General features: G+C 35.6%; 2 long non-coding RNA genes across 2 annotated transcripts in view; both read right to left on the minus strand.

Annotated features, from left to right (window-relative positions):
- LOC110200827 (uncharacterized) overlaps nucleotides 1-12272 on the minus strand; it is a 54616-nt gene extending 42344 nt beyond the window's left edge. The window contains exon 1 of the long non-coding RNA XR_002322319.2: nucleotides 11038-12272. This is a non-coding gene — a long non-coding RNA (uncharacterized LOC110200827). The remainder of the gene's footprint in view (nucleotides 1-11037) is intronic.
- Nucleotides 12273-20479: 8207 nt separating this feature from the next.
- Nucleotides 20480-26872, minus strand: part of LOC144456962 (uncharacterized) — a 128303-nt gene continuing 121910 nt past the window's right edge. The window contains exon 2 of the long non-coding RNA XR_013486209.1: nucleotides 20480-20950. This is a non-coding gene — a long non-coding RNA (uncharacterized LOC144456962). The remainder of the gene's footprint in view (nucleotides 20951-26872) is intronic.

Below are 26872 nucleotides of genomic sequence, written 5' to 3' on the forward strand. Positions count from 1 at the left end.
AGCTAAGATGATCCTAGAAGGTCCCTGAAGGGATAGAAAGACTTGAGGAAGAAGCCAACTAGAAAAATTGGTAGTTAAAATCACATCCATACATTCAATTTACTACACATCTTAGAGGATATTTCACTTTGTGTGAGAGAAGGCTTTCTCTTTTACCAAGCCCATACCAATCCTATCTCTTCTAGCTAAGGAGCTGTGAGTCATTAATCTCCACTAATGGGGAGAATTTTATGCAAGTGATCTTTGAACCCTGAGTACAGTTAATCCATACAGAGGCAGGATTTAAATCCAATTCTTCCTGACTTTCTGTTCAGTACTGTCCATAATGCAATGACATTCAAGGAACACACACACACACACACACACACACACACACACACACACACACACACAAAGAGAGAGAGAGAGAGAGAGAGAGAGAGAGAGAGAGAGAGAGAGAGAGAGATAAAAACTGAAAGTATTTTTGTATTACCAGACTTTAAAGCATATTACAAAGTGCTTATCACTAACATCTGTTACAGGTCAAATCAGGACAAACAAATGGAATAAAAACAGTAAATACCAAACTCAATATCTATAGTTATAGCTGTATCTATTTAATAGATGATTAATGTTTGATTAACCTAAATAAATAAAAATTGGGGAAAGTATTTATTACTTAATAAAAATATTTGGGTAAATGTATACCCATTTCTCTCACCATATGCCCCAGTGAAATGCAGTTAAAATTCATAAAACACAAAAATTAATTTTAAAACTAAAATGAAAGAGGTATGGAATAATATATTTTTAATTGTGGATGGGAGATGATTATTTTGAGTTAAATAGAATGAATTATTAGGGACAAGAAAAAATGTCAAAATACATTATTTCTGTACATCAAAATTATAGTCAAAGGGAAAATAAAAACAAATCATGAAAATGTTTTTGGTAAAGATGACAGATAAATATGCCATTAAAATAACCATTAAAAAAGTTACAAATGTAACCCACAGTCCACAATGCATAGTCAAAGAATATGAATAAACAATCTTCAAAAGGAGAACTTAACATTTAAAAATATTCAATCACACTAGTAGTCAAAATGATGCAAATGAAAACATCTTTGGGATATTACTTCATAACCATCAAATTGTCAAAAGCAGTAATCAAAACCCACGAAAACTTATGCTGTGATTTTCTAAAGAAAGAGGCATACCTACCTACCAAAAATGTAATGACACTTTTAGAAACAGAAATCTCAGTGAAAGTTATGAAAATAAGCAAACTTTTTGACAAAACAAAATCATTTATGGAAATATACCTTATAGAGTGATATCAAAAAGAAAAAGAAAAACTGTCTGATCAAATGTTTATATCAATATATTTAAAATTGCAAAAATCCTCAAAACCAAGCCAAACACCCCCCCAAAAAAAAAAACACTTGAAAGAATTATTTCAAGGGGCATAGCCAAGATGGAAGAGAAAAGAAGCCTTTATCCAAGCTCTCCCAACATTTCCCTCCAAGCAACTTCAAAATAACATCTCAAATTGAATCCTGGAGTGTCAGAGACAATAAAAGATCAGATTGAGACTTTTTTTCCAGCCCAAGATGACTTGGAAGGTTAGAAAGAGATATCTGTGATATGGGGGTGGATGAAACATTAGTGGTACAAGTAGGTGGTGGTGACAGAAGCAATAGCAGCTTTGGACAGAGACAATAAGGGGACCTGGTGACTGATCAGAACAAGATCACAAGCTACCCCTCTTCTACCATTGGATGCAGGACCAGATGCCTTTTGGCACATTGCCTATACCTACTTCTGGGTCATTGTTCAAAGCCAAAGAAGAACACTTTTGGTCAAGAGGGAGTGGGAGCCCTGAGAGGTAGTATCATTTCCAGCCCCAAGGGATGAGAGACCTAGAGAAACTATTATTTCTGGTCCCAGGGGAGGAGGGGCCCTGAGGAGCAGTATCAATTGCAATCTCAAAGGATCAGGGGCCCTTCCTAGGTAAGGACCAAAGTGCAAATCAAGAGAGCAGTGACCACACCTTTCCTCAGATCACATCACCTGGAAAGTAGCAAAAAATCCCAAATTTTCAGAACTAGCTATGAAAACAGCAGTGTAAGATAGAACCCTTCCCCATATCGCATCAGTAGCAGAGTTCAACATTAACAAAAAGTTCCAAATGAAGAAATAGGGTGGGAAAATGAGTAAACAACAACAATTACAAAGAACCTGATCATAAAAAATTACTACGGTGAGCAGGAAGCTCAAGACACAAACTCAAAAAAAAAGCAATGAACAAAAACAGCTACAAGCAAAGCCTCAAAGACAAATGTGAATTGGACATAAGTTCAACAAGCATTCCTGAAAGAGCTAAAAAGTGAGTTTCAAAATCAAATGAGAAGGCTACAGGAAAAATTGGGTAAAGAAATCAAAGGAAGAAAATTATGAAACAATAATTAATAGCTTGTTAAAGAAGCACAAAAATACTAAAGAAAAAATACTTAAAGAAAAAAGTACCTTAAAAAACTGAATTGGCCAAAATTGGCCAATTAGGAAAAAAGGGTACAAAAACTCACTAAAGAAAATAATTACATTAAAATTAGAATTGGGCAAATAGAAGCTAATGACTCCATGACACATCAAGAAACAATTTTTAAAAACCGAAAGTAACTTGAATATTTAATAATACCAAAATGCTTCAATAAACTCAGGTCATTGTTATTGTACACACACATACACACATGTATGTATGTATGTATGTGTGTGTATGTATGTATGTATGTGTGTGTTAATTTATACATGTATATGTGTTTGTGTGATTCCATTATATAAGATACATATATGTATGTATATGTATACTTCCATACCTATAATTCCATTATAGGTAGCAAACATATCGAATAGAAAGAAATATACAAACACTTGATGAAATACTACAAAGCTAAATGGGAAAAAAACCCACATTATTAGCATATAAAAGAAAAAGTAATGGGAATGATTGGATAAACAACCAAATGCATATATAAATCTACTTGGCGGGAGTAATGAAAATGTATTATGGCATTTATTTTTAGTTTCACATATTTAAATGTAAATACTTGTAATATGTTTAACTGCTTATATTGACATTTAATGTTGTTCAAAATAAATCATTTAATAAACAAGTTCAAAGAAAAGAATTTGTATAAATAAAAGGGAAGAAAAAAGAAATTTATCCCATACCAAATAATTTTCTGTTTTTTCTAAGATAAAAAATAAATTTCCTGAAAAAACAGTTCTTGCCAGATGACAGTAAGAGATTAGTGGTTCAGTTAGGTCCACCTTTCTGTTGACAGGTAATACATGTGTTTGATTTTATACCTTAGTATTCAGAAAAGGTCTATGAGCAGACTGCTATTATTCTACTAGGGCACTCTAACTCATTACCAGAACTATTAACAAGATTATTTTCCCAAATCTCAAAAGAATTAAGCTTATATATTCCAGAATATTTTTATTTTGGCTGTAGTATATCTATAGCAAGTTATACAATATAGATACACAGTATCTTTAGCAATACACAATAAATCAGATATAAAGAATTCTTTCTGAAAACAGGTGGTTATATATCAAACACATGGAACAAAAATGTACATTGACTACTATGGGGAAATTTTAGCTTAAAAAGAAATAAATCTGTTGCTGCCCAGACCCTCTCTTCTGTCATACCCTTATGGGATTAGGAGTATTCATAAAATGATACAATGTGAATGATGTAGAGAAATAATGGATTTATCCAAGTATCTTATGGAACCCACATTGTTCTGTCTACTAGCTACATGGATATAATTTCTACACAAACATAACAAATTCCTCCTCCAGTTTTAGGGCAGGTCACTTACATGATCTTCAGAACTTGCCTCTCTTGAACATAGCTTTAATCCAATTTATCTTCAGAGCATAAGTGATTATATACATCATATTCAAACCCTTCTTCCCTGACACTCTACTCTGTCCCCCAAATGTCTGATTCTTCTGTCCATATTTTACTCTTTGTGTGCATGGTTAGACATCACATCAGAGCTGATATAATTGTCTCCAGCAAGTGTTTTATGCTCTCTTATTGTTTTATGAAATGTTCTTCAAAAGTAAGTCTATTGCTGCAAATACTACTGACAAGCTTTCTGTTCAGTATTCTTCAGAAATAAAGGAAAACCCTTAGCCTAATACTTTCTTAATGCAAAGTATGTGTAGTTCCTGGAAATACAATTGGAAATTCCATTTCTCCTTGACTATTTTAACTCAAATACAAAATCCTTACCATTGTTTACATGTCAAAAGCATGCATGAAGAAAGAGAAAGGAATTTCCATGAAGTCGGTAGAATGAGAGGCCATAAGGAAGACCCATCAGCCTCATCAAAAGCAATAACACCAAAATAAGCAATTATCAGAAAATATTTTTTATTGTAATAATTGAATCCAAAAATGATCAAACTAAAGAAGAGCACCAACACAAAATGTGTTTTAATAAAGTTTAAACCAAAAATAAGAATCCCAGGGAAAATATTTAGTGAAATAATAGCATTTTTAAATTTTTTAAAAAATAATAAATTTTAAATTTTTTTATTTTTTAAATATATTATTTTTAAAAAATAATATATTTTAAAAATAATAAATTCATAATAAGCACTGAAAGAATCAAAAGAAGAAATATGATTAGTAAATAAATCATAAGATGAAATGAAGAACTGACTACAGGTCATATATCCTTGACATAAGATAGTGATGAAGCTCAACAACTTAGAAATATTTGTACAGACCATATACACAACAATGTATTTAATAAGAAGTAAAATTACATTACTAGAATGGTGAAAAGAATATGGAGGCATAAAAATAACCCTAGTAAATTACTCAACTAGAAAAATATTTGGCATTTACAAGAAACAAGCTTCAAATTATAAAGATTCACACAGAGGTAAAATGAGGGGTTTAAATAGAATCTATCATGCCTCTGTTGAATCTGAATAAGCAGGAGTGTCAATCATGAGTTAATTAGATAAAGTGATAAAATATATATGTAGAAATAAATAAACAAGAATTTCAGGAGGAACTATGAGGAGGAAAAGAAGGAAGGTTGGGAAATAATAGATTTTAAAATAAAGCAGCAATTACAGAAGCTATCAGTTACTATGTAAAAACATAGAAATATAGAAATGGAACAGAATATCTAGTCTGCAACTAAATATGTTTGTAATATGAGACTAGCCAATAAGAACCCAGGCCTTCAAGCATCTGTAGATTGAGTAAGTTTGGTGGTGTGGTAGTTAGAGCATTTAACTTGGAGGCAGGAAAATCTGAGTTCAAATCAGGCCTAAGACACTTTCTAGCCATGTGACCCTGCACAAGTCATTTGACTTTTACATGCCTCAGTTTCATCTGTAAGGTGAGAATAATAATAGCACCTTCCTGTCAGGATTATTGTGAGTATGAAATGAACTATTATTTGTAAAGCACTTTGCAAATCTTAAAGCACTACATACATGCTAGGTATTATTGTTATGATTTACCCTTTCTGAAGGGCTATATAGCACATATATAGCACATAAGGTAGGGAATATTGTATTCCCTAGCAGCTATCAATCCAACAAAAGGAATTTAGAATTTTGAGGAGCCAGTTTCTGGCCATCATGACTGAGGCAATACAGGTGACTATGTAATGATAAAGTCTTCAGCTTGAATGGCTAATGACCCAGTAAATAAAGGCTGATCTGGTACTTAGTGTGAAAACAAAAGTTTCAAGAGGATGATCTCTCTCTTCCCTAGTTAGTCAAGTCAGTGAGCATTTATTAAGTGTATATTATGTGCCCAGAACTGTGCTAGTGTCATGTGTAATTGCATCTTTTCTATACATAATTTCATATTTTCTATATAGCTTGCTGCTCAGCTCCGCCTGAGAGCTGAATAAAAAAAAAAATCCTACTTCTACATTCCAACCTTAGGTCCAATCTGAGCTTCACCGTAAGTGCAGCCCCCTTTATAGGGCCAGGTCACTTTTTATTCAAATTAGTTCTCCCTTGTTAGCAAGAAAAGCCTAGATTCTCAGTCTAGTCATAGGGTCTGGTGAAGACATTATATTGACCACTGCTGAGTTGGCAGGAAGGAAGAGAGTGGATATTATCACTCTTCACCTCTAAATAGCTAGAAGGTAATTTGGAATATAAGTTCCTTGAGGAGAGAGACTCTGGTTTATATCATTCTATCCTCAGTGCTTTTCACACAACAATTGGGACTAGACATCCAAATTTATGAATATAAAGAGCTCCTGGCTAGGGAATCTCTCTCTACCAATTCAGGTGGACATCTTTCCAGCAACTTTTAGTCTCAGTAAGTTGCCTAGAGCTCCAAGGTTAAGGGACACTTGCCTAGGTCACACTGCCAATATGTGTCAGCAGCAGGACTTGAATCTTGATCTTGCCCACTTTTAGGCCAGCCCTGTATCCACTACTCCATGCTGTTTCTCATGCTTTGCATATGGTAAGAATTTAATTATTTCATGTTGAATTGAAAGTATGAGATGTCAATTGAAAAGATATTAGGAAACAGCATATGTGATATATTGGGTATACATTTGGTGTTCACTAAATATTGATTGGCTGGTTGGTTTTAAGGGTGTGATAGCCACCCAGGCATGCAGGGTGGCTAATGGAATACTAACATTTGAGAAAAAAACAAAAGAAAAAACATTCAAAGCATTTCCTTTCTCTTCACTTCCAATCTCACTGATATGCCAAAATATAGAAAAAGTGAAAGTGAGCACACACTACATTTTGAAATAGAAAATATTCCCTGCCTCACCAATTAGCTGCAGCCCTTTCTGAGCAAAGAAAATGTTCGGGCAACAGAGACAAGTCTCATTTCTCTAGTGCTGCTGGGGGAAGAAGAGAACATGCAAAACCCTTCTGATTTTGAATTGTTCCATATAACAGATTGCCTGGCTATGCCAGTTGGTATATCAATGAAAGAGTACTAATAAAATGAAATTTTTAAATAAAAATTTCTCACACAGGAAGAGGCCATTTTTATTTTTAAAAACCAAAGGGCAATGTTTTAAGGATTACTCTATGGTAATCAATAAATTGAGCACTTACTAAATTCCTACCATGTGCTAGATATTGTACTAGGCAGTAAGGATAAATAGACAAAATAAAAAATGGTCCTCTCAAGGCACTTATAACACATTACTTGTAATACATATAGCACATTAAAAGTAAATAAAAAGTAATGGGGCAGTGGCACTAGCATCTGGGGTATGAAGAAATGTCAGTCTAGGAGGTGGTTCTTGAGCTAAGTCTTGAAACAACGTAGAGGTTCCAAAGAGCAGAAGTGAGAAGAGTGAACGTTCCAGATCAACTATGTAATCTAGAAAATGCAAGATTATTTGTATGAATCAAAAGAGGAAATTGACCAGTTGAACTAGAAAAGTGACTTGCAGATGGCAACTTCTAGCCATGACTTCCCTTGATTATATGTACTAACTTTATATGCTATGATGTGTCATTGAGAAAAGACTTTCCAGGCATGTATACGTACATTAGATTACGAGTTCCTTGTGGGACTTTTGCCTCTTTTTATATCCTCTGTGCTTAGCGCATTGCCTAGGACATAGTAGGCACTTAATAAATGTTGACTGATTGATTAATGAAGCAGAAGGATAATAATGGGCCTAGAGGTTAAATATGACCAAAAACATTGGATTTATACAGTGCATTTAAAATCCAACAAGGTAATCTATGAAATGCACTAGATCATTGTTCAGAATAGGATCCCTGTAGTGGGAATGCAAGGAAGGCAGTTGGGATCATGCAGCTGCCCACAGCTGCCCACAGCTGTTCCTTATATCCCCAGATCTGTTGGCTATGCAGTGCCAAAACATTCCTTTGAGGCTGTCCAATTTTTATGGCGTGGGAGGCGAGGCACATCAGCATATGAGCAGCTGCTGTATGTTTACAATGGCATGTGCAGAAAGTGGAGTTCAGTATATAAAGACTAGATGGAGAGTTAGTGTTGCATTCAATGTGACTGAATTGTTGAAGATTGAAATAGCGTATGGGGATTGGCTGAGTGTGCTTAGGCTCCTTGTTTATGGATAACTTAGGTGTGGCTTAAATATGTGGGGGGGATGGCAAATGAAGGAGGATACTTTAAATGAAGTGGTCCTGGAAGGAATCTTAATTTAGAGAGCAAATGGAAAATAAAAGCAGTGAACATGTGTTGTAAAAGAAGAAAGAGAGAGGGAGTCTTTTTTCTTTTCTTTTTTTCCCCACTTAATAGTATTTTTTTCCAATTACATGTAAAGATAGTTTTTAAAATTCACTTTTATAAGATTTTGAATTCCAAATTTTTTTTCTGCTTCCCTCCCTCCTCTCCCCCTCTCCAAGACAGGAAGCAATTGATACACACTATACATGTATAATCACATTAAACATATTTCCACATTAATCATGTTGTGAAAGGAGAATTAGAACAAAAGGGGAAAAGCACAAGAAAGGGGAAAAAAAGAGAGGGAAAATAGTATGCTTTGATGTGCATTCAGATTCTATAGGTCTCTAGTGTTTTAATAGAAATGGGTGCTTCATTTTGTCAAAAAGCATTTTCTGCACCTATTGAAATAATCATATGATTTCTGTTAAGTTCATTATTGATATGATCAATTATGTTGATAGTTTTCCTAATATTGAACCAGCTCTGCATTCCTGGTATAAATCCCACTTGGTCATAGTGTGTTATTCTGGTGATAAATTGCTGTAATATCTTTGCTAATATTTTATTTTAAATGATCTATATTTTTCTTTTTCTGTTTTGGATCTTCCTGATTTAGGTATCAGCACCATATTTGTATCATAAAAAGAATTTGGTAGGACTCCTTCACCAATTTTTCAAAATTGTTTGTGTGGTACTGGAATTAATGGTTCTTTAAATATTTGGTAGAATTCACTTGTAAATCCATCTGGACCTGAAGATTTTTTCTTAGGGAGTTCATTAATAGCTTGTTCAATTTCTTTTTCTGAAATGGGGATATTTAAGTATTTTATTTCCCTTTTTGTTAATCTGGCAATTTATATTTTTGTAAATATTCCTCCATTTCACTTAGGTTGCCAGATTTAATGCAATCAGTTGGACAAAATAGCTCCTAATTATTGTTTTAATTTCCTCTTCATTGGTGGTGAATTCACCCTTTTCCTTTCTGATACTGGTAATTTGGTTTACTTCTTTCTTTTTTTAACTATATTAACCAAAGGTTTACCTATTTTATTGGGGTTTTTTTCTTGTAAAACCAGACCTTAGTTTTATTTATTAGTTCAATAGTTTTCTTAATTTCAATTTTATTAATCTCTCCTTTGATTTTCAGTACTTCTAATTTGGTATTTAATTGTGGGTTTTTAATTTGTTCTTTTTCTAGCTTTTTTTAGTTTCTTGCCCAGATCGTTGATCTCCTCTTTATTTGACTCATGTAAGCATTTAGAGACATCAAATTTCCCCTACAAACTGCTTTGGCTGCCTTCCATAAGTTTTTATATGTTTTCTCATTATTGTCATTGTCTTAGATGAAGTTATTGATTGTGATTTGTTGTTTGATCTACTCATTCTTTAGGATTAGATAGTTTAGTTTAATTTAGTTTTAGTCTCTCTCTCCATGGCCCTTTATTACATGTAATTTTTATTGTATCATGATCTGAAAAGGATGCATTTAATATTTCTGCCTTTCTGAATTAGATTGTGAGGTTTTTGATCTTAACTGTCACCATAGTAATTGTCTATGGTCAATGTTTGTTTTGCTTCTTGCTTATCTTTTTCCACCTATTTGTGGCTTTTAAAGTTGAGCTCTTCTGCTGGACTATGGTGGGCATTGTCCCAAGTTTCTTGTGCTGTAAGCCAAGGGCCTGGTCACTGGCTTTGTGTGCTGGAGCCTCAGTTGCTGGCAGCTGGGGGTCCTGGGGGTTAGGCAGCTCACCTGGTGCTGAGCTGGAGTCCTAGTGGTGGTATCTGGTGTGTGCTGAAGCCAGGTGGGGTTTTTCTGTGTTTCCCCAGACTACACTGAAGCACCTGGAGGTCTGGTCCTGGAAAATGCCTCTTTGCCCTGGACAATGCTGAAGCACCTGGAGGTCCAGTAGCCAGAAGATGCCCAACTGCCCTGAGATGTGCCGAAGCATGCTGAGATTTGGCCACTGAAAGATACCTGCCCAACTTGGGCTGTGCTGAAGCACATGGTAGTTCTCAGAGCTGGAGCCTGCCAGTTCCCCTGGCAATGCTAAAGCATGTGGAAGGTCCTGGGGTTGGCTTTTGCTTGCTCTACCACACTAGAACTCATGATCTCCTTCTGGTTTTCTGAGGTGGGGTTTGTTCTTGGTTTTCTGGGATGCTTCCTGTCCTGGAATATTCTCCCCATTTACCTGAGTGAAACTGACCTTTCTTGACAATCCTACAAGTCTCCCAGGATAAAAAACTGTTCCACCTCATCTTTCTGCTGGCTCTGCTGTTCCAGGATTTGCTCTGGGGCACCATTTTGTGGTTTTATGAAGGTGAATATAGGGGAGCTACAGCAATTTACTACTTACTCTGCCATCTTGGCTCCCAGAAGACCAGGAGGGAGTCTTAATGGATTTGGAGTCAGGAAGACTGAGTTCAGATGCTGTCTCAGACACTTATCTATGTGCCCCTGTGCAACTTGTTTAACCTCTGAATCCCTCAGTTTCTCCATCTATAATGAGAGCACTGGACTCAATCAATGATCTTATAAGCTTCCTTCCAAAATTAATGATCCTATGCTTCTATAAATGAAGTTTATTGTTCTCCAAAGCACCATCAAATCTTTCATCAAAATCAATTCTTTATGATAAGGTTGTTACAATCCAAGGAAACCAATTTTATGACTGCATTAAGCAAACTAGTTGAATTTAAATGTAATATAGGTAATGGTACAAGGCTAACTTAGCAGTGACATATTGTTCTATTCAGTTGTCACTTGTGCTGTGGTTTGATATCTAATTACTATTAATTACTCACCCAAAGAGGAAATAGAGGTTGCTTATAAAAAGGGAATTTCTGCTTAAGCCCTGTTAAAAAAAAAAGTCTAGTATCAGAAGCAGGAACCTGAGATTTCTGGAACCCTCATTCTATTCCTCACTACTCTGTTGACTTTAGCATAGTACCCCAATAATGAGGTAGCTAAGTGGTCTTGAAGTCAGGAAGGTACGAATTCAAATCCCATCTCAGATACTTATCTGTGTAATCCTGAGTAAGTCCACCTAACCTCTTTGTGCCATTAGTTACTCATCGGTAAAATGAGGATAATTATAGTACTTCACAGGGTTGCAAGAATCAAATGATAACATATGTAAAGAGTTTAACAAATTTTAAATATAAATATTATTATTGTTATTATTATTATTCAATGTTTTGATGGATCTGAAACTTTATCAGTATGGATACTTCCTGCAACACTGCAAATTGCAACTTATTCATATCTCCTATTCTGTATAGTTCTTGTTCCTGCCCTTATAAGTACTTCATAGAAGATAACAGCCATTACATTGGAGGACTTCCAGTCCTTTCAGGATATTAACACCCCATTCAGACTGTCCGTCTGTTACCCTTGTTCTCATTACATGAACAGCTCATTTCCTTTTCTACTCATATAAGTTATTTCCAGACAAATCATCATTATTAACCTCCTGGATCCTTCTTACCTCACCATGGGCCTTTCCATTGCTTTTTAGATGATCTTCAATAATGGATATTCTCACTTTTGTCATACTCTGCCTATATTTATTCCCTTGATTTCCTTTTCTTATCTTACTGCTATAGCTAGTATTTCTAGCACTATGATAGATAGTAGTAAAAATAAGACATCCTTGCTCTGCCCCCAATCTTAATGAAAAGGTCTTTAATTTTTCTCTATTACATATGTTTACTCAGTTTTTAGTGGGTATTACTTAATATATTAAAGAAAAGCTTACTTATTCCTATGCTTTCTAATGTTTTAATAGGAATAGTGTTGGATTTTGTCAAAAGTCTTTTTGATATATTGATATATCTATTGATATAATATTGATACAATCAGGTGCTATTATCATTTTTATTAAAATCCTCTATTATGCTTATAGATTTACTCTCATAGCCTCACTCTGTATCTACTATTTTAAATGTTTCTTAAATGATGTAATGTAGAATATCATCCTAAGTACAGAGAGCTCAGAAAATATTGAATTAGGAGACTAATATGATTAAGCATTTTGATTCATCATTTTTTCCAAGCAAAATTCTAATCACAATCTTTTTCTTTAAAATAGATTTTTTTTCTGTTTATTAAAACAGAAAAATATTAAATAAATTAAATAAATTTAAAAAATTAAATAAATAAATAAAATATTAATATTTTTAAGACTAAGAAAATACTTTTTCAAGGGAAAACTGATTTATGACTTGCAATTTAATATTATCAGTGCATGACTTATCCATTATAAAATGGCATAGGGCAACAGAGATTAACTTGAAATGGCACCATTAGGGATAGGGAATGAAATACCCTTTAAACTCTGAAAGTGGGAAAGGTTCTTTGTTGAGAATTCTATATAGTACACTATATGGTCAATAATTCCACTAACTGACGGGATCATTCATTAATGTCTAACCAAAGGGCAAATTGTGTGAAAATGAAAACATTAGGTGTTTTCCTCTTAAAGAGGACATTTTGATCTGCAATATGCCCACCATGGAAATAAACAATGACTAGACTTTACTGGGGGCTTAAAAGAAATCAGAATGGGCCTAAAAGAAATTAGGCAGCAAAGCTAATGAAAACAAGTCTGTAAGCTTAAGGAAATGTCCCATAATCCACAAAACTCTTTGTGGAACTTTGTCATTTATTTTCCCTGGAATCCATCATTTGTCAAGAGAAGTTGAGTGTGTTATTGTGGCCAAGAGCTTATCCTATGCAAAGTGACAGTCTTTCCCAGAAGCTAAGGGCTGGACAAAGAAAGAAGAGTTTAGGAGCCAAGGAAACAGTTTTCCACAACATTAGACCAAATCTAAGTGGCTATAATACAGGCAGAAGGGGGAGTCTTGTTGTAACTCATACTATGGTGATTATAAGAAGTCCCTTGGGCCATTAATGTAATCTTCAAATTGAAGTCCTACCTTTTTTAAAAAAAATTCTCATACCCATTCTTTCCTTTTTATTTCATTTTTACTCCCACTTTTCTACAATGTCATCCAGTCTATCATTGCTCTAAAATAAGGTTACTCAGATTTTGGTTTGGAGGCATTGAGACAAAGGAACAGTTTGTGAAGATGGGAAAAAGTATCTTGTCTTCCATCTTGTTGATCATGTGACCTTGACATCCCTCTGTTTTTGTGTGTTGTATAATTTGAATGTATGTATGGGAGACCTCTCTCTCCCTCTTTTTTATTTTTGCTTAGGCAATCAGGGTTAAATGACTTGCCCAGGGTCACAGAGCTAATAAGTGTCAAGTATCTGAAGCTGAATTTGAACTCAGGTCTTCCCTGACTCCAAGGCCTATCCACTGCACCACTTAGCTGCCCCATGGGAGAATTCTCTTGAAGTAGGTAATCAAAGCTATATTTTATTCTATAATGTGAAAATCTTTTAAAAAATAAACATGAAAGACACAATGGGATTTCATGTTCTCTACACCTGTGCCAGATCAAATCTGCCATCACCTACAAAAACTTATTTCTCTCCATCTTTTATTTTCTATTGAAGAACTAATTCAGTACTCTGCATTTTCTTGTTTGGCCAATGAATTTGTGATTTCTTGCAGATGTAAAAAGAAGACACATTCGAACACAAACATGAAACGTTGGTGTCCTGAAAAACCTCTTCACCAAGTTAAGGCAAAGCTGAAGTTTGTTTTTCCTTGTTTTTTTTTTTTCTGTCTGTTGAGAGACAAAATATGAGTTGAGAGTGGTAAAAAGTTAGAGGAAAAATGAAGGTAGGTATATGATATTGGGAGATTACTGAGGTATACAAAGTAGAGTGAGTAAAGCTCAGTGGCTGAGTGTATTTTTTAAAATATTTTGAGAAAGTAAGTAATTCAGTTTGCTATACAATTTAGAAAGGTTTCTAATAGCTTAATTTCTTGGCCATTTTTCTCATATTACTTCTGGTGATGAGAATGTTGTCATTAATTTAGTCAATTTTAATTTTGCTTTATTTTTTTCAAATTTCCTTTTTGAGCTTGGGCCAGAAGCAGAAATCTTTTTTTTCAACCTTTATAAATTCAGAAAGTACAATGTCTCTTTAAAGTCCTGTTTATAAGGAGCAGTTTATGCTAAAATAGAAAGAAAATTTTTTTGCTTAAAGGAAGATATTAATATTGAATGTCAAATGATGTATGATGTTGCACTGTATGCATGAACATTTTTTATATCTAACCTCAATAGAAAAAGAACTTTGTTTTTATATACACTAAAACAGATGTATGAAAAAATATATTTCAGACAGGATTTGGACTGTTACAGAAGGAAAAAAAATGATCCGTGGCATAGATTTGAAGATTTGGATAGCTTTGTTAACAATGTGCAGTAATGCTTTCAGTGTGCAGAGACAGTTAAATGTCATACAAAGGTAAGAAAAGATTTTTTATTTACTAAAAACCAGAAAATGTGATTGCAAAGAAATAGCATAAAGGACATCAAAGAGATGAAGGACCTATTGGGAGACATCAGAAGTCCAGAGCTGAGATGGGCACTTCCACCAATTATGTATTGTTATGACTAAAGAAAGGAAAACTAAGAAAATGGAAAATCATAAGCCTATTTAGAGAATGAGGTATGATTTTTAAAAGATTAGAAATTTTATAAGAGAACTTTGGAGAGTTGTGACTTTTCAAATAAAAGGGGAGTCATTGAGAATCAGAAGGCTCTTACTGATTGGATCATTGGACAACAAAGCAATAGGTATGGTGGGGGAGGGGCAAAGGAAGAAGCAGAATCTCAGAAGAACTGAAGATGCAGCAGCTGGGACTGAAGGAGTCGCTCAGTTAGAACATTGTCAGTTGAGAGCAGGCTTCAGCTGAGTGATTATTGATTGGCCAGAGTGACCTGATTTCATTGGCCAAGTCTTCCAGTGACAGCTATGGCCCTTCAGCACCATGTAGACTTGAAAAGTGATAAAGACTTATTCTCTTCCACCACCTCTGGCTTGAAAAGGAAAAGCAGTAAGCCACAGTAAGGCTGGTGGGAGGAGTTGTGCTTCTGTGAGCTTCTTTCTGCTTGGACAATGTGGCATCTGAGGGAATGAACAACCAGATCCTTATAGCGTAAGAGGAGCCAGTTTGATAAGCTTTGCAGTTCTCTGGCTTAAAGAGAACTAACTGCTATTTACATTAAGAGCAAACATTTTCTAAACATGCTTTTAAGAGTTATGTTTAACTGAAAGAGCATATAAAGACTATATGTTCAGTAGAGAAGAGAAGTAGATTTCACCATCTAAAGAGTGATAAATATGAAAAGTCAAGATGTTAGCAAAGAAGCAATTTGGGGTGGTACAGATATTCCTGAATGGATTAGTAAATTGAAATTTGCAGTATAGAGTTAGGATAGGCAGAAGGCACAGTGGAGAGAGTAATGGACCTGGAAGAAGGGAGATTCATCTTCATGAGTTCAAATCTGGCCTCAGACACTTACCAGCTATGTCACTCTGGGCAAAGTCAGTTAACCCTGTTTGCCTCAGTTTCCTCATCTGTAAAAATGAACAGAAAAGGAAATGACAAATCACTCTAGTCTCTGTGCCAAGAAAACCCCAAATGAGGTCAAGAAGAGTCATAAATGACTGAACAATAATAACAGGTATAGAACTGAGTTACCTTAAACACATAAGTTGTTCTCATGTAATTCTCTGTCAGGTTTCTCTAAGTCCACCACTCTTCCCTTTAACTACTGAGCTAATTGATGAAGGAGTGTGCTCTAAGTTTATATGTGTATTTACATATTATTACATACTTATTTAATTACATTATTATATATGTATTTAATTTAAAAGTTTAAACAATAATATTAATAATATTTATTTATTATTGTTATATTTAATATTTAAAAGTACTATTAGGATGACTAGCTAGTTGTGGAGATAGAAAACATCCTGGATGAGTACTCAGTTGCTATTATGGTAAGTAAGGGAAGTGTATTCCATTTCAATGGGGTTCCTCATAGGATTTGGAGAGAGCTTGAATGTAACCTTGTGGTAATGGAATATTTCTGGGAACCTAGGCCTGCCAGTGTGAAAGCAAGTTGAAGTGAGTATGGCAAACCCAGAGAAAGAATAGGGTGTTTTACACTGCCCCTCTCTTTGTCTATAGGCTCCATCGTAATATAAATTTGTCTTGTTGCATTTTGGGTGCATTGGAATAGACCACATCCCAATTAATTTATATCCCTGCTAGGAGAAACTCTTAAGTCTTTGCATATTTGTATATAGTATTAGAAATCTTGGTCATTTCTTTCGTAGATACAAAACAATATTTCTATTAGAAACTTCATGGTGAAAATTAATTGATTTTAATTTTTAAATAAACATTCTGATAAAAAAAAACAATGAGTTTTCAAAAGGGAAAATACTACATATGAGCAACATTCCTTGTAAGACAATAGGTGGCAGCAAAGAGACCAACGTATTATTCCTGGCTTCTCTGTTCCCTTCCATAAGATATTTTCTGCAATAACTTCTGCAAAGGGATCTGTTTGTACCATGCTTAAAACACTTTTTAAAGTAGCAGGTTCCTCAGTTGTAAATTCTTGTTTATCATCTGGTTCTTTGAAAGGCATTTTCTATTTACCATTTGAGGGAAAGGACTATTTTTGCCTTTTTATGTATTCTCAGTGCTGAGTATAATGATTTACACATAGTAAGCACTTAATAAATGCTTGCTAGCTCAGTGACAATCTAAAGTTCCTAGTACAAGATAGAAAGAGAGACAAAGTGGTATAGTAGCAAAGAACCCTGAACATGGAAGTACTTAACTACAAGTCACTTCACCACTTTCTGTGTCTTAATTTCTTCATCTATAGACCTTACCAATCTCACAGATTGTTGTGAGGAAAGTGCTTTATAAAGCTCAAATGCTATAGAAATGTAAGTTACTATTTCTTTGAAGTAATTGTACTCCTTTGCCATGATATCAAAGGAACAAAAGTGTTTAAATAATATTTTTAAAAATCAATAGTTGTGGGGGCAGCTAGGTGGCGCAGTGAATAGAGCACCGGCCCTGAAGTCCCAGTACCTGAGTTCAAATCCAACCTCAGACACATAACACGCACGTAACACTTTCTAGCTGTGTGACTCTAGGCAAGTCACTTAACCCCAATTGCCTCACTTAAAAAAACAAACAAACAAAAAATCAATAGTTGTGTAGAAATACACAATAGTGGTGATAGAAATTATTTTCCCTTATATTAATAACCAATTATTAATTGAAATAAAGATTTTCCCTCTTCTATTTCCTAATTCAGAAATAAATGCCTGTAGGTTATACAGCCAGTCTTTGTGAAGGACACTTGATGGATACATATTCATTCATATCTATCTCTACATCCATATGGATAGATAGATAGATAGATGTATACCCTTAATGATATATTTTACTCACAGAATCTAATAACCTCAGTAGCAAACAATCTCAGAAGCCACTTATCTATTGTGTCCCATACCTGACTAAAAGGCTTTTCTACAACATCCCCAACAAGTGATTGTTCACACCTTTAAGACTTCCAGTGAAGGGGAAATCTGCTGCTTTCCAAAGTAGCCCGTTCTGTGTTTGGACCCCTCTAATTGCTAGGAACTTTTCTTCTTACATCAAGCCTACGCTCTCACTCTGAAGTTTATTCCTATTTCTGCCATGTTGGGGCAAGTTGAACAAGACTAATCCCTATTTCACAAGACAGTATTTTAGATATATGAAAATAACTCTCATGTTCCTTCTAAGCCATCTTTGACCCAGGTTTAACCTCATTTTCTTCATCCAGTTTTCAAGTGACATGTTTTCAAGTCCTCTCACTATCCTGATTGCTGTCTTTTAGAAGCACTTAGGTTTGGTTCTTGTCTTTCCTAAAATGTGCTGAACATAAGACTAAGATTTGTTCTGACAAGAGCAAAATATAGTAAAACTCTCATTGACAGTATGATCAATATTTGGAATTTCTGCTTATAATCTCTTCTGTGAAAATCATCTTTGCTATTGGGCTGCAGTCTACTTATGTTTGCCATGCAACTAGTCTTCTCAAAACCCCAAGGACACACCACCAGACCCTGCTCATTCCTGGGCTTCCAGATCCTTCAGGCACACATTTCCTGCCTCCTAGCCAGGTTTCTGGGCATCCAGGGACACATGTATTTTTACCTCTGTCTCCTATGTAGGGTTCAAGAGTTCCCAAAGACACAACACTATCAGCAGCTCCTGCAGGTTGATTTTCTAAGCTGCATCCAGAGCACAGAAACACTTCCTGTCAAGAAAATGGGCACTTGAGGATGATAACCACACCTGCAGGGCCTGGGGAAGAACTCAAGCCTTCTGATCACTTTCTTTTGTCAGTGGACCTTCTCCCATCCAATGATACTCTACTTAGATATTTCAATTTCATAAGAGTAAGCATATTCCAACTCGCTCTTAGTCTCCCCATCTCAGTGATACTGAACTTCCAACTGACAAAGAACAAATCTCTATCCATGTTCTCAGCTTTTTACTAGTTTCTTCCCATCCACTTCAAAAGTCTCACTCCAGATTTGCCTGACCCTTCTACTGCGCCCTCTGGAATTACCACTCTATAATTAAAATACTTTCAATTTTATTTCTCTTCTTCTCTGGAGCTTTTCTTCTTTTGGCACTCCATGAGACCTAGCTAGCTCCATACAAATGACACTGCATCTCTGGGCATTCTTTCCAGCAGGAGTTGCTCTTTCTCTCAGACCACCCCACCCAAAATTCCCAAACTCCCTTATAAGGGCATCAGAATAGTCATAGCTGCCCATTACCACCAGCAACCACTGTTCCTTTGACACTCCTGCTAGTCCAGACCCTATTAGCCTCCAGGATATACTCCCTGTCTTCTCAATTAGTACAGACTTCCTCCCTGACTCAACTTCTTCCTTCATATCAATGAATTTCAACATACATGTTGATGTTCCTTCAGATACCCTGATTTTCCATCTCCTCAATCTATTTCATTCTCATAACCTGCTGTTGCACTCTAATCCCAGAGAAGGGTGGGAAATTGAGACCATTTATACTGAACTTCCCCTTCTCTTCATCTCACATTCTCCTAACATCATCCTCCTTTTTCTCTTCTTTTATTCCAGTCTCTGATGAACCTTCTCATTGCCAAGGCCAGTCCCTCTACCCATAACCTTGATACCAACTCTTCCTGTCTTCTCCAAAAGATTTTCTACACTATCATTTTCCCTCTCCTTTTAATCTTCAAGCTACTGATTCCTGCCTTGATTTTTACACATTACCATGTCTTCTCTACCCTTTAAAAATATCCTTTACTAGATCCTCACTAGCTATCAAACATCCCATATCTCTCTTCCATTTAAAGCTAAACTGCTGGAGAAAGCTTTCTGTATCAGATACCTCTACTTCCTCTCCTTTCATTCTCTTCTAAGCCCTCTGCAATTTGTCTAACAACTCATCCTTCAATGGAAACTGCCTCCTCATTGCTGAATCTAATAGCCTTTTCTCAGTCCTCCTCCTTCCTGACCTCTCTGCAGGTCAAAATTCAAATGATACTCTATTTTTGTGACACTGCTCTCCTTTGGTCTCCTTCCATCATCTGTATGAACATTCTTCTCTGTCTCCTTTGTTGTTTCTTCATCCATTTCACAACTACAAAACATCAATATCCCTTAAGGGTCTGCCTTGTGCCATCTTCTCTTTCCCTCTCTATATTCTTTCACTTGGAAACCTCATCAGCTGCCATGAATTTCAATGACTATCTCTTTGTAGATGACTCATAGATGTTTATATTCAGGCCTTCTATTTCTCCTGAGCTTTAATCCTGAATCATCACCAACTATGTAGTGGACATTTTGAACTGGATGTTCCAAAAACATCTATTCTGCATATATATAATAGAAACCTATTTATGGTTCATGTGGTATCCCCTATTTAACATTATCTTCTTGAGGGTAGAAACTATTTATGTTTTTTCTTTGTATCTCCAGCCTTACTTAGTACTAGGAATAAAACAAATGCATAATGAATGCTTGTCAGTCCAAGAATATTTATTAAATATTTGCTCTGTCTCAAGTACTATTTGGTACCTGACTGATTGAGGATGCAGGCAGTTCCTTTGTAGCAGCTCTAAACTTGTCCTTCAGACAGAGACACCAGGTTCAAGGTACTGTCTACCACTGCATCATTCAAAACCACTGCTCACAATGCCCTCTCCCCCTGCCCCCAATATGTTTGCCTTCATCGATGAATACAATTAGTTCAAAGCAGTGGCATTTAATGATATAGTAAGAAACATGACTAAAACATTTTACTCATACTGGGATATGAATTCTTTCACAATTACACATGCCAGCAGTGGAAAGAGTAAACAAATATGGAGAACATACATGGAGAGGCATATGCATAGGGAACACATGTGACCAGGGCACATGGATGGAAGAGCGCACACATGTTGAAAATGTATGTTCAGAGTGTACGCAAGGAGAATCAACTCATTCCTCTAATGTTGCGGGAGCAGTGAAGACTTCTGGTGATATCATTGTGCTTCTCTTGCCAAGCCTGCTTCCTCTTGGTCCCTGCTAGTTGCATGGTATCTATCAGATGCTTCTGTCATGGATATGTTGTCTCCACCAGATGCTGCCCCACTGGTCCCATGATTACCACCAAGCACAACTCTGCATATGATTAGAAAGCTCTTTTTCTTCCAGCTCCTGGCTTTGGCTAGAGTCCTAGAATAGAGTGCCACAAGAATTGTATTACCCAAAAGAAAAGAAAGTTAATTAATTCTCTTTCAAAGCCCCAAGGTTTTCCACGGCTGTTTAAGAAAATCAGCCAGCCTTGCACTCATCATTAGGACCAGTTAGCTAGGAAAAAATGAGTTTCTCGTCTTTATTTTTCTCAAAGAGTAGTCTGCCTTTCTGCTTTTTCAAAGTCTTGATTAGAAGGCTTTTCATACCCAGCAGGAAATTCTTTGCCACAGGTACCAAACACTTTAGAACACCAAGCAGAAACACTCCTAGCTATCTAGTTAGTGTGCTCTGGTTTAATCTATTTGTTGAAAAAACTTTCTGATCTGAGAGATTGAATCTCTCTGTCATGGTCCTTACTCTAGCCTAGAGCTGGCATTCCTATGCCTTCTTGTTATAACATCCAAATGACTGAAGTACATTTAGTCTTTATCCAAGTAGAGGCAATTGTGAAGAACAAAAAAACAAACAAACTATGGATTTAAACTGAGTTTCTCAGTTTAAAAGTCCTTTGACTCTCCCATGCACATGAGTGGGAGGGTCTGAGAGTCATAGCTAAATCTAGAGGTAGAATCATTATCTTCATCCTTCCTAATCACATTTACAGATTTTCTTAGGTATATGGCATTTATTTCCATATATACGTGTGTGTGTATATATGTGTGTGTGTGTGTGTGTCTATATCTATGAAAATGTTCTTGAAATTATATCATGTAGCCACTTATATGGAGGTACTATGCCTCCATATAATGTTGGTCCTGTTGATCATATACAGTTAAAGCAACCCCAAAGCTTTTTATCGAACTATAAGACAGGGATGGGACCTGAGATTTCATTGCTATAGGGAACTTCCACAAGAGGAATCTCCCTCTATTAAGACAAGTTACATCTTTTCTGCAATTTAGAGTCTTAAAGAGTTGCCTTGAGCACTAAAGGTTCCATGACTTGTCCAGGGTCACACAGCCAGTATGTGTACCCAGATCTTCCCCACTCCAAAGCCTACTCTCTAACCACTATACTACACTATTTCTCTAATAAATTTGGACTTCAAGGAACATTGCAGGTGAGTTGTATAGCAATGGAATGTATAAAATTATTCATTTGAAATAGATAATTTCATTATTGAGTTTAAAAGGATCCAGAGACACTATGGAATATTTTCCATATACCAAAGTATATGCAACTACCAAAATCTTAATAAAATAAATGTTGTGACAGATTCAAACGCCAAGTCTTGTCAGGTAGCATATCATGCCACATGAGCTTTGAATTGAATGAGGGGTCTTGATAAAGGACTATAATTGGCACCTACAACTGGCAGTAGTGATGAGGCTTCCTTTCCCCTAAAAGACTCATATTCTACAAGAAACTCCGGGATTTATGCCAGTGGGTTGGCTTCTGTTGCATAATAGGTCTCTCCCAATCTCTGGAAACACTAAATCTAAAACGTGACTTACCAATGAGGTTATAGAACTGTATCCATTAAAAGAGTAAGAGAGAGAAGGAAAGACAGAAAAGGGAAAAAAAGAGTCATAATAAAAGAATTTTGTTTTCAGGGCAGGAAAGACCACATGCTAGAATTAATTGCCAAATTTGTGCAAAACATGTGGAAAATAAATACCATTCAACAGACCATTTGACCATAACCAAACTCTAAATGAGGCTGTAGAGTCCACTAGAAGGCCATTTAAGGTTAGCTGGCTCTTACAAACAGGAAGTAAAGGAAGCATCTGAAGTATATTCCCACAATTGACCATAATCAGAATGACTTCACTAGGCTTGGGTTAGCCTCTCAAGGGGAATAAAAAAAGATATCACCTGTATAATCTTGGCATGAGATGATAATTCAGAAGAATTTTTTCAGGGTAGTTTCTTGTGAAATGAAAACAAAACAAACAAAAGAGCTATTAATGCATAACCATGGAATTCACCAAAAATAAATAAATGAATAAAATCTGACAGAGAAACAATGGTAATACAAGGTACTTCAAAATTTTGGGGGCAGTGATGACCCATAATAATTTGAACCCCTTGGTATTAGTCATAAGGAAGAAAAGAGAACTGGGGAGTCATTCTCCTGTCGCGAAATACAATCCATTTCAACTACTAGAGGGAAAAAGACATATTTTTATGTTGTTGACAGTAAATGATCTAAAATGCACACATATATAATAAGCCCATGTGTGATAAGGACTACATATCTGAAGAGGGAACAAATAATATTTGTATCTGTGGAATGGTTTCCTCAAACCCAAACTCAATCCATCCTTCATATTATATTTTATCCAATTGTTTTTCTTTTCAAACTGATGCATTCTCCCATATTTAAAAAAATATCTACCAAAATATTTATTCACCTCCTTAGAAAAACTCTCTGTTGTTCTAGACTCACACTTTCTTAAGTGGCCTCACTGTCCTATATAGTTAGTTGATAATTAATGAGAATAATGAATCTTATGAATGAAGTGGTGGCCCATTCGAATTAACAATGCATATTTCCATTGGGCTGGAACCAAATGCTATATTTTATGTAATTATAACTTTGAATAGTGTGAATTCACTTATATGTGGCCTCTTCACAGAACTTATTATTCCTCTTAATCAAGACCTAGCTGTACTTCAAAGTGAGGGAGCTGGAGGGAGCCCCCTTATTTATTTTAATTCAAATTTTCATGGCATTTACAATTACATCATGTATCTCATTGAGGTATAAAGTACAAATATCATACATATTTTATAGATAAATTGGTGCCCATAAAGACTAAGTGATAATAATAGCACTTATGCAGCTCTTTAAGGTTGCAAAGCACTGTAGAAATATTATCTTATTTGAGTCTAACCGTGACCCTAGGAGATAAGCACTATTATTATCCCCATTTTGCTGATGAGGAAACTAAGGCTGAGAGAAGTTAAGTGACTTGCTCAGAGTTACACAGCTATTAAGTGTCTAAGGCAGCATTTGAACTTAGGTCTTCCTGACTCCAAATCCCACACTCTATCCACTATGCCCCCTAGTAGATAAATAGATAGATAGATAGATAGATAGATAGATAGATAGATAGATAGATAGATATAGACATATGAACTTTATTACGCATTTTTCTCACAGCAACCCTGGAGGTAGGTTGTACAAGGGTTATTATCCTCCATTTTATATATGAGGAAATTAGGCTCTGAGAAATTAAGTGATTTGTCTACTACAACTACAATTACTACAACCCATAAATGCCTTAACTTAGACTTAAGCCCAGGTATCCTGATCTGGAAGTCCTGTGGTTTTTCTAAGGTGCACTGCTGACTGTGAATAAAAGTTCCGAACTGGTTTCCTCTGAATGCTTCAGAAGTAATATGCTTTAGGAGAAAGGGTATGCAGAAGCCCTGAAGGTATTAAGCAAACAAACATCCCTCCTTTACCCTCATGGACTCAAACATGGGATGTGCCAAAATCTCTCAGGTCATCACTGTAGGAGGACAATAGATTAAAATTATGGGCTATACTCATTGCCAATTTTTATTTATATTGGAAACAACACTAGAATTGTAGTATATTAGAGCTGAGAAGGCCTTCAGTCATAGTGCAGTGGGAAAAGATTAGGCTTAAAATTTGGGTTCAAGTCTAATGTCCGACGTTTTCTAGTTGTATTACCTTAGGCAAATGACATTTCTGAGGCTCTTTACACATTACTTAAACTACATCTTTCAATGGGGTGGTATAAAAATCAATAAAAAATAGATATAAAAGTGCTTTGTAAACTGTAGCAAAGGTCATTTCTTACATTGATATTTATTATTGTTTGACAGGGTTGGAAACCCAGAACAGCTTGCCCAAGATCAATCACATAAATGGCAAGGCAACTTCAGGAGACCCACGTCTGAAAAACCTAGGATACCCAGGGCTCATGCCACTTCACCACACTGCCTCTGGAATAAAGAATTCAATAAAACATCTACTGTGTGCAAAGCACAATGTTAGGCAATTGGGAAGATTAAAAAAAAGAGAGAGAGAGAACAATACATAGTCCTGTCCTCAAGTAGTTTCTAGTCTTATAAGGAAGATTACAGATAACTATGATATAAAATACATAAGCTTAGTAGTAAGGGAATTGTAATAACCCTTTACTTATCCATAACTCAGCTATCTGGAAACTTCACCTTTGTGGAATATGGTCAATAAAGGAAGTAAGAAAAAAAGGGGGGAAGAGGTGTTCCTAAAACTATTTCAGATTTTATTTCCTGAAATCACATTGGTGGTTATAAAAATATTACAATGCAGACTTATGACTAGTTTATTTATTTAAACACACATATACATGTGTGTGTGTATCTATCTATATCTATGTATACATATAAATACATATATATTTATATGTGTGCCTATATATGTATTTTTAATATAAATAATTTGTATTGTAGACTTGCCTCTTTTATCCAGGTATACCTCTTTTGTCTCTGGCAACCCTGAAGTATCAAGTGCTATACTCAGGTATAAAGTGTTCTTTTCTTGAGCAATGCTTAGATTTGGTTCAAACAGATAATCCAAGCAGGCAAAATCTCCAGGGCAACCCATTTATTGTATTTGTTACTCCCTACCCCTGCTCCACACGAAGGAAGCACAGAGAAGTCATATCAACACTATGAAAAATTATAAAGTGTGACTGGAAATTTGGGGCCCGGTTTCTTCCATAGAAATCTCTGTCATTACTACAAAGCCATATTGGTAGTGTTATTTGTTTATTTTTAATTTGAAGTGGGTGGGTGTAAGATTAATAAAGAAATGATAGTTAAATATTTCAATGGATCCATGATCTCATTCACATTCCCTTTCCATCCTTGAACATGACACTCATCCATACCTTTTCACCCTGTACAGCTCTTAATCCATACTTAGAGAAGGGAAATATCTCACATGGAAGATTCAACCAATAGATCAGGCATTTTCAGAGATCTTAAAATACGTTGTGGGTATTGATACAGCACTTAGGCCCTCTACCCTTCATTCATTCTTGCTATGTGGCCAGTCTACCTTCTCTTCTAATCATGTACTTCCTAGTTTTCTGCTTTATACCACTTGTAGCAAACAAGTCACCATTGATAATAAATTGTAGCATACTTATGCCCATAATATAGTATTCTTCTGTTGTAGAACCCTGTAGCCAAGAGGTGCAGTGGGTAGAACACTAGATCTGAAGTCAAGAAGACCTAAGTTCAACTCCTGCCTCAGGACCTGCTAGCTGTGTGACCCTGGTTAAGTCTTCTGTCTCCCTCAGTTCCCTCATCTGACAAATAGGGATAATAACACCTACATCTCAGGGTTATTTTGAGGATAAAATGAGATAATATGTGTAAAGTGCTTTGCAACTCTTAAAGAACTATTCTTAATTATTTAAAAATTTAAAGGGATCAGGGAAGGCTTCTTGTAGAAGATGGTGTTTTAGTAGAGACTTAAAATGCTAACTATACCATTGCTTTTTCAGTCACCTGCAAATTTCTCTTATAGGAGATTGTGATGCTTCATATTCTGCAGTCATGTAGATTCACTGGAAGAATATTATTTAAAAAAATATTTTGTTTTCATTTTTGTTGAGGAGAAGTTTGTGATTGTTGAAAGCACTGCACAATTTCCCAAATGGAATACAGCCTGATGTCTTTCTCAGATTCAATTTTGGACCCAGTTCCTTATGTACCTGTCATACAAATCTAAGATGGATGACAAGGATCTGCCCAGCCTTTGCTTAAAGACCATCAATGAAGGTGAATCTGTTTCCTAAGGCACCCCATTTCTATTTCTGATACTTAATTGTAAAGTATTTTTCCTCATATCAACCTTAAGTTTTCCTTTTTTATTTAGGTTCATAGAATCATAGATTCATGGTTTGAAAAAAACCCTTGAGGTGACCTAGTTTA

Source organism: Phascolarctos cinereus, unplaced genomic scaffold (assembly GCF_003287225.1).
Source record: "Phascolarctos cinereus isolate Bilbo 61053 unplaced genomic scaffold, phaCin_HiC Scaffold_4;HRSCAF=312, whole genome shotgun sequence".
In the NCBI taxonomy this organism is placed as follows: Eukaryota; Metazoa; Chordata; class Mammalia; order Diprotodontia; family Phascolarctidae; genus Phascolarctos; species Phascolarctos cinereus.